The following is an 8,695-nucleotide window of genomic DNA, read 5'->3' as shown; positions in this document are numbered from 1 at the left end:
CAGCTACAAGGGGGTACAACAGAAACCAGCAGCAGTGCCACGTGAAAGCAAAGGAAAAGCATCAGGCTTTTCAGAAGGTCAGGGAGGCCAACAGTTGATCCAGTGCCAAGCCAGGACCCATTTGAGACTCCACCGTAGTCCAGTCAGTCCTGGCAGTTGAGCAGGGCCGAGCCCTACGCCGGGGAAGAAACTTTGGGTAAAAGTGTAAATGTATTATCTATTACAGTGATGGTGCCCCCCACCTTAGCAGGACACAGACTTTTCATTAATTTACTGGTACTAGAAGAGGTATTGGTACAAAGAGAGGAAGAGTTATCTGATTTTCATTCCCCTCTGTAGTTAGGTGGTGTGGGGAGAGGAGGATTGGAATGTGGAGAAGTTTGTTTATGTAGACAGGAATGACCCCTGAATCCTCTTGAGAGATCTCAATGAAACTTTCATGGAGGTACTCTGCAATCCTCTTTGGAAGGTTTCTAGGGATGGCAGCCTTATTTCTTCCTCTGTGTTAGGACACACTTTTCCACACCAGTTAGCAATAACTTCAGCAGGCCGTGTACGGGACCGGGCGGCTTCGGGACACCAGCAGCAGCTGTACTCTCTGTGCCTTTGTTACCCTCAGGAGTGAGCTACCAGCTAAAATCACTCTGGCCTGTGAAAAATGGTGCCAGTGTTCAGTGCCATTGGCCTCCAATAATAGTTTCTTGCAACTGAGCAATTCCCACCTCACTCCTGGTGAGCCATACTCACCATGGCTGGTGCTGTGTGCGACACTGTGCACAAGCCGTCTAAAGCAGAAATGTCAATAAGTATGTCTTGTTTAAAACTTTAGCAGAGCAAAGGAAGGGAGTTCCGAATCTTAACATGCACTTGCCGTTGTGCCTTTATTTACAGTGGTATCTCTGTGTGTTTTATCTGTAGCTGCTGTCATTCAGACTTGAGGGGCTCCCCCTCCATGCTTGCGGAATGCCTGAGCCAGAGAAGTAGGAAAAAGAAGAGGATTCAGGATAACATGTTCAGAGAAATCCTGCAAGCCAGTGCTGCATCAGACTGTGAGCAGGGGCCCTGGAGGATGAATATTACAGACTGTATGAAGGAAAAAGCAGAAGGAGAAAGGCTCAGGAGTTGCAGCAGAAACAGGAGAGGGAGATGCATCAGGACATAATGGGGCTTCTCTGGCAGAAAACACAGATGCTACAGACTCTTGTGGACCTACAGGTGGTCAACAATCCCGGCTCACCTCCCTTTGCAGTCCCTGGAGAACTCCCATATAGCACCTCTCTATCCCTCCCTCAACATTCCACACGGCATCAGGGGCTGCATCCTTACCCCTACCACTTCACATCAGGGACATTAAAGACAATCACAGCTTCACATACGCTGACCTGTGAGAGCCATGGACATGAACATTCCTTCCCCTTCTTTAAGCTTTGCTCCATAAATTTAGTAAGGCGTTAAAAGAATTCTGTGCAAGTTAAAAGCAAATACATTAAGTGTTTTTATTACTCAGTAAAACTCTATTGTTTGGAAAACAATTAATCTTTATTAGGTCCCAACATATGCTGCAGAATGCCTGGCGATAGTGAAAGTACCCACTTAGTTGTTATGGTACACTGTGACACAGCTCAGGATCAGTGACACAGAGTGTAAATAATATCATAAATGTACAGCAAGCACTACAAAATGAACAGGTGCATTGTCAGTGTTATATTCATAGATGTGCTCCATGCACCACACAATTCCTAACAGGCCACCCAAACTGCAGGGCCCGGTAGAACACAGTACATCATAACGCATTGCTGTGGCTTGCTGTTAAAATGCTCTTTTCAAAGCCTCTCTGAGTTGTAGAGCTCTGCATTGAGCTTTTCTGATAGCCCTGGTTTCTGACTGTTCAAACTCAGCAGACAGCCATTCGACCTCCACCCTGGTGGCAACTTTTCCCTCTTTGCTTCACAGATATTATTTAGGACACAGCAGGCAGCTATAACCACTGGGATGTTTTTCTCACTGAGATCCAATCTTGTGGATCAGCAATGCCAGCGCCGCTTCAATCTACCAAAAGCACATGCAACTGTCATTCTGCACCTGCTGAGCCAGTCGTTGCATCTTTCCTTGGTGCTGTCGAGGGGCCTGGTGTACAGTTTCATGAGCCAAGGGAATAAGGGATAGGTGGCGCCGCCCAGGAGCACTACTGGCACTGATGATCACCAATGGTAATCCACTGATAGGGAAAGAAAATCCCTGCATGTAGCTTTCTGAACAGTCCTGTGTTCTTAAATATGCAAGCATCAGGCACCTTCCCTGACCAGCCAGCACTGGTGTCAGTCCCCGGTGATCCACCAGTGCTTGCATAACCATAGAATAGCAATTTCTGTTGCTGCCAAAATAGGGGGGGGGGTGCTGTCTCTCGCTCCACCACAGTTTGGGAACCCCATTGCTGCAGATCCATCCATTATGTTCTGCACATTGCTGAGAGTCACAGTCCTGCATAGCAGGAGAGTATTAATGGCCCTGAACGCTTGCATGATAATGGCACCCACAGTGGATTTTCCAATTCCAAAATGACTACCCACTATCTGGTAGTAATTCAGCGTTACAAGTTTCCACACTGTGATTGCCACTCGCTTCTCCACTGTCAATGCAGCTCTCATTCTGGTGTCCCTACTCTGAAGAGCTGGCGTGAGCTCAGCACACAGATCCGTGAATGCAGCCTTATTCATCCAAAAGTGGTGCAACCACTGCTTGTCATTCCAAGCCTGCATTTCGACAGGATCCCACCAGTCAATGCTTGTTTCTCGGGATCAGAGGTGATGCTCCACCATTTGCAGATGCTCTGTGAACATCACCAACAACCTTGGATTGGTTCTAGCTATGCCCCATAGTAATATATCCCTTATGAAATCCAACTGAACGATAGCAATCTGGCATTGCAAGCCTCCACACAGTGATTGCCACTCTCTTCTCCACCGTAAGTTCAACTCTCAATTTGGTGTCACTGCACTGGAAAGTTGGGGCGGCTCCGCACAGTTCCAGGAATGTGGCCTTGTGCATCCAAAAGTTCTGCAGCCCCTGCTTGCTTCCCATACCTGCATAACGATGCAATCCCACCAGTCAGTGCTTGTTCCTCGGGCCCAGAACTGGTGGTCTAGCACGTGCAGCGGCTGCTCCATGAACACCAACAGCAACCTTGAATTGTTTCATTCCATGGCCCACAGCAAGGCAGCCTGCGAGGAATCATCAGATTCTGTCATGCAGCTTTGGAAATACTGCCGGATCAGGCATGTTGTGTTTGTAATGCTCTTCACAATACTGAAGAGCAGTGCAGGATTCAGGGTTTATTGCAGAGATGGTGGACGTGTGGGTTTGTGGGGTTTTTGAAAAGAAGTACGAACCATAATAGGATGCCTATGGAACGATGGGATGGATAAAACTGCATCATGGGACGTTGTACCCATGTTCTCAGTTACCCCTGCGTGACTCGTTTGCTCCCAGGAGGCAAACCCTTCCCAAAACACCCTGCACTAGATGGTGGCAAGTTGCACAGTGGGATAGCAACCCATGGTGCACTGCTGTCTGCATCAATGTAGTGCTACCAGTGAGGATGCACACCGTCGACACAAGGAGCATATTGTGGACATGCAAAAGCAATTTAATTACTGTGGCAGTTGTACATCAACGTAATTTAGATCTACTTAATTTTGTAGCATAGACATGGCCACAGATTAGCAAGGGAATATAGCTATTGGCCAGGCATGAATGCCCAATTGAGCATATATAAAATCATGGCTGGTTTAGAGAAAGTAGATAAGGAAGTGTTGTTTACTACTTCTCATAAAACAAGAACTAGGTGTCACCAGATGAAATTAATAGGCAGCAGGTTTAAAACAAATAAAAGGAAGTATTTCTTCACACAACGCACAGTCAACCCATGGAACTCCTTGCCAGAGGATGTTGTGAAGGCCAAGACGATAACAGGGTTCAAAAAAGAACTAGATAAATTCGTGGAGAATAGGTCTATCAATGGCTATTAGCCAGGATGGGCAGGGATGGTGACCCTATTCTCTGTCTCCCAGTAGTTGGGAATGGGTGACAGGGAATGGATCACTTGATGATTACCTGTTCTGTTCATTCCCTCTGGAGCACCTTGCAGTGGCCACTGTTGGAAGACAGGATACTGGGCTAGATGGATCTTTGGTCTGACCCAGTAGGGCCATTGTGATGTTCTTATATATGGAACAGTGTGAGATGTGGAAAAAAGTATAGTGATTGACAAAAGAAGTGAACTCATGAAATCCCAGCCTGACCCTGAAAAAAGGTCAGAACAGATCTGTTCATTTTTAGTGACAGGAACTTCACGGTCACAGTAGATTACTACTCCTGTTTCTGGGAGGTGGACTGTCTGGAGGAAACTCAGACAAACATCGCGATCGGGAAACTGAAGGCACATTTTTCAAGGTATGGCTTACCTGACACACTATGCTGACAATGGGTGATAGTACACAGTAACAGAATTCAAACAATTCAGCACCAAATAGGAATTTGAGCACAAGCTGTCTTCCCCTGGGTACCTATGAAGCAATGGGAAGGCAGAGTTGGCAGTACAGACACAAGGCAATGGCAAAACAAACAGAAAGGGATCAAAACTGAAGACAACTCTGGAGTAGCAGCAGACAGCACACTTAGATAGATGGAACACCAATGTCAGGATTGGGAGGACAGTGAAAGATTCAGCAATCCCTGATGTAGGATAGTCAAAAGATACAGAGGTATATGGTCATTACAGAGGACCAACAGGACACAACCCAACAGAATGAAGGCAGAAACAAGGTGGAAGGCACTCTCCCACGAACAGCAATAACACGAACAAGAAGTGGGAGTCTGGTTTGAAGACCATCACACTTGAAGGACTGTGAGGTCCAACGGTCAATATCCTTAGGGTGGGCTGTGTACTAGTAACCTCTGGCCCCTACAGGCCACTCAACACTTGCACAGAAGAGACAACAACTAAAATTGGTAAAAGGACACCTGCATGGAACTTGGAGGAAGGAGCCCAGGTTGTAGGAGGGAAGAGTCTGGAGGAGGCCCAGGAAGCCAATCTGAATGCACATGATTGGAATGCTAGCTGTAATTGCCACATCTCTGTAAATAATTATTTTAATTAAGACTCAGTTTAGTTTTAGAAACTGGAGTCCTCCCTTGTTCCCAGTGTGCGTTATATAAAACACTAGGAATTACGGGTTTGACTCAACCTTTCATCCTTCTGAGGCAGATAAATTCAACTCTATGCAGGTTACTGAGAGGGATCTTTTAAAGGAGATCTCAAATGCCAAGGTCCCTGCCTTCTCTATGTGGATATCAATGGGACATCTTATGGCTTCAGTAGGATTTGGATCAGACCCTCAGGCTCATAACAGAACTGTGTTTATAAATATAGTTGTTGCTAGAGGGTTCTAATCTGATTTCTCTGACTAGTGTAGACAGGGATTTCTTTGTCTTGAAACAGATATAAAACCATACGATGAAGTTGGTAATGTATTAAGAGTTCTCAGGGGAAAAAAGTTGTCTAAAGACAGGTTGCAAATCCAGATACTCTAGTTCCAATTCTAGCTTGGACAATTTTGTGGGCAAATCTTAAAAATCCCATGTCACTTTTACTCTGATGTCCTTGGCCAAAGTGTCCCATTCTGTAATGTTGTGTACCATGCTGCAGGTTTCCTTCCACCCCAGAGGTGGCTGCATTTCAATGATGGATTAAATGAATCTTGAATGTCTTTAGTTTGTAAAACACTTGGGAATGAAAGGAGCTCTGTAAATGTACTATACCATTATCTATTACTAACACAAGGAATAAAAAGATTGGGAGCAACATAGATTAAAAAGCACACACAGGTCTTGCTGAGCCTTTTGCACTTGGTTAGGGTTAGGCAAGGCTATTTAAGAGTGTGTGTACAGTGCATTTTGTGATTTTAAAAATAATATTTTAATATTTTAAACAGGATTTGAATCAAAATGTATTTCAAACTGATAGTTTTGAATGTTACTAGTTTGCTACTTTGTAATTTATATTTTCCTTCACACTTGCATCTGAATACAAGATGAGTTTTAACACGTCACTCTGGCCTATCAAATACTTTTAGCACATAGATTTTTGACAAGTTCTGTCACTGTTGCTTTAACAGCCATCATTACACAGGGAGAAGATTTCTAGTTAGTCACAGATACGTGATCGTTTAGTTTTAATAAGAGTGATCAATACCATCAGATTTCCCTTTAAATGCTAATGAATGCTTTAACACAGCAGATGTGGACACACACAGTACATTGCAGATTAAAATTAGGCACAGAATTAAATTGCTTACAAACAGCAGAGGAATCAGTTTGGACATCTTGATAATCAGCCACCGCCAGCTGACAGCTCTTGGATGGCTACCGCCAATACCACACCTCCTAGAATCTCTGTCAGGTCAGGCCTTATCCAAGATCAGTATAATTACCCTGTTGTCCTCCTGACCCATCTGTAAAGTAAATACCCTCTTGCAAACTGTCACAGATTCTTTCTGGGATTAGGGAAGCCTCAAACCATGATCCTGGATGCAACCTTCTCCATTCCTGATCTTTGGATCTTCAAATTTTACCACTGAGGCCCAATTCTAGCAAATATTCTCAGGTACAATTAACACGAGGTATTACACAAAATTCAACTCTGGTTGGACCAAGAAATATTAGTTAGGGAACACCAATTAAAGTACAATTCTTGTTCTGAGTGGGGAACAAGGTTCAGTGTTTGATTTTCCATGTACCCTAACTAAGGCAATAGCTACTTTATGCATCTATTCTTTCAGGCCATGCTCAAGTAAATCAGAGTGGCTCAACAGCTTTGAGCACTTCAAAACAAACATAAAACAACTTTATCATCACACAGCTATACATACAGACTAACTGAGCTCTAGCTCAGTCTTGTTGCTATTTTGTTCCATCTTCTGTCATGTAATATGTTTGTGAAAGGGAAAGATAGTTAAGTGATAAAGTTCTTAGGTTTTCTACAATGAGGCCCTACCAATAGTGACCCCTGTTTCTGCTAGCTTGGTTTTGAGTGAACATGTTTTGAACACAGGAAATAAAACCCCCAATTCAGTGTAACAAGTATGTCTCCACCTCAACCTGCCAGTTCCCTCCTTCTTCCTCTTCTTTCATAGGGCCGGTGTAGAGCAGCAACTACAATTTCATCTGAAGTTGATCGAGCCAAATGGCTACATCAGGAGCAGCAGAATTCCCTCCTTATTATAATTCAGTTCAAAATGGCGCAGACAGCTGTTTTTATGTTGTTCTCGGAAGCTCTGCTTCTGGTATTGAGATATCTAGGAATCAATCCAATGAGCATTGTCTGGCATGACACTGTGAGGTTATTTCCTAGCATGGCAGCTTTTGAGGGCAGCAGCTCCAGGAATGACAACCTACATGATGGTGATTCATAAGTAAATCACAGAGCCATAATGACATACTTAGAGGCCTCCAAACATCCCTTGTTTGCAGGTACCTGGTTTGAGCTCTTAGACCTAATCTAGCGTCCACTCCCTATCACTTGGGGGCTGGTAGAGCCACAACTAAAATTTCAGCTTTCAGCTTTGAGCTGTGATGTCAACCTCCAGGTCCCATGTTACAGTTCATACTGCATAGCTATTGCAGACTAAAATATTCCAGACACCCCATTCCTGAATAAAAGTGACTTTTGTTCTGGAATAATTACTCTGTTCTATAATAATTCTGAAATAAAGTCGCTATTCTGGAGCAGAGTGTCCACAGGGGAAGCTATCCTGGAATAGCTTATTCTGAACCAATTATACTGGTCAATTTACCTGTGTAGACAAGGTCTAGGATAACGATGATAGTTGTGTAGTGTTTATTCTATGACTTTTTTTTTTTTTTAAATCAGCGCCTAAAATTTGTTACCCCGATTCTTCAGACCAGCTGAACCGTGCTCAGACCAAGTGTGGAGAGATGGGGACAAAGGCACCTTTTGCAGCTTGCTGATCCTCAGTCCGTGAGCAGCATTCTAAATCCTCAGTGTAAAACTGAGCAGTCTGCAGGTTGTAAATTTGGATTAACCCAGAGTCCCTGCACAATAAAATCTATCCTGATTTTTGAGCTCCAGGTAACTTTTCTCTCTGTGTTTCACCTTGGCCCTGTGACAGGCTGATAATCAGAATGGAAACTGACTGCACAGCTTTCACAATACATTTGTTTTGGTATAAAGTGTCGAAAAATAGCTTCAAAGGAAAGGATATTTGATACTTTGCATTGGTGAATATTGAAGTGAAACTAACAATACCTGGGAATCCACAATCATTTATCTATCTAAAGGTACGTCTACACTGCAAACAGACAGAACAAAAAAACTCAACCTTGTAGCAACAAGTTGCAGAGCCTGGATTAACTGACTCAGCTATGGGGCTAAAAATAGCAACGCAGACATAGTTGCTCTGGCTCTGAGAACCATCTCCCTTGTCGTGTTTCAGAGCCCAGGTGCCTGTCCAAGTGGGACTGTCTATGCTACTATTTTTAGTCCATGGAGGGAGCCCCATGAGCCCAAGTCATCTGGGGCTCTGAGACTCGCTGCAAAAATAGGATTGTTGTCACTTATCTTATTTTGGCCAGCAAAGAATCAATATGTCGGGGAACAATTAATTATACCTAGGCC

The sequence above is a fragment of the Lepidochelys kempii genome, chromosome 11 (genome assembly GCF_965140285.1).
Source record: "Lepidochelys kempii isolate rLepKem1 chromosome 11, rLepKem1.hap1, whole genome shotgun sequence".
Lineage (NCBI taxonomy): Eukaryota > Metazoa > Chordata > Testudines > Cheloniidae > Lepidochelys > Lepidochelys kempii.
Note: the sequence above shows the minus strand (reverse complement) of the source record.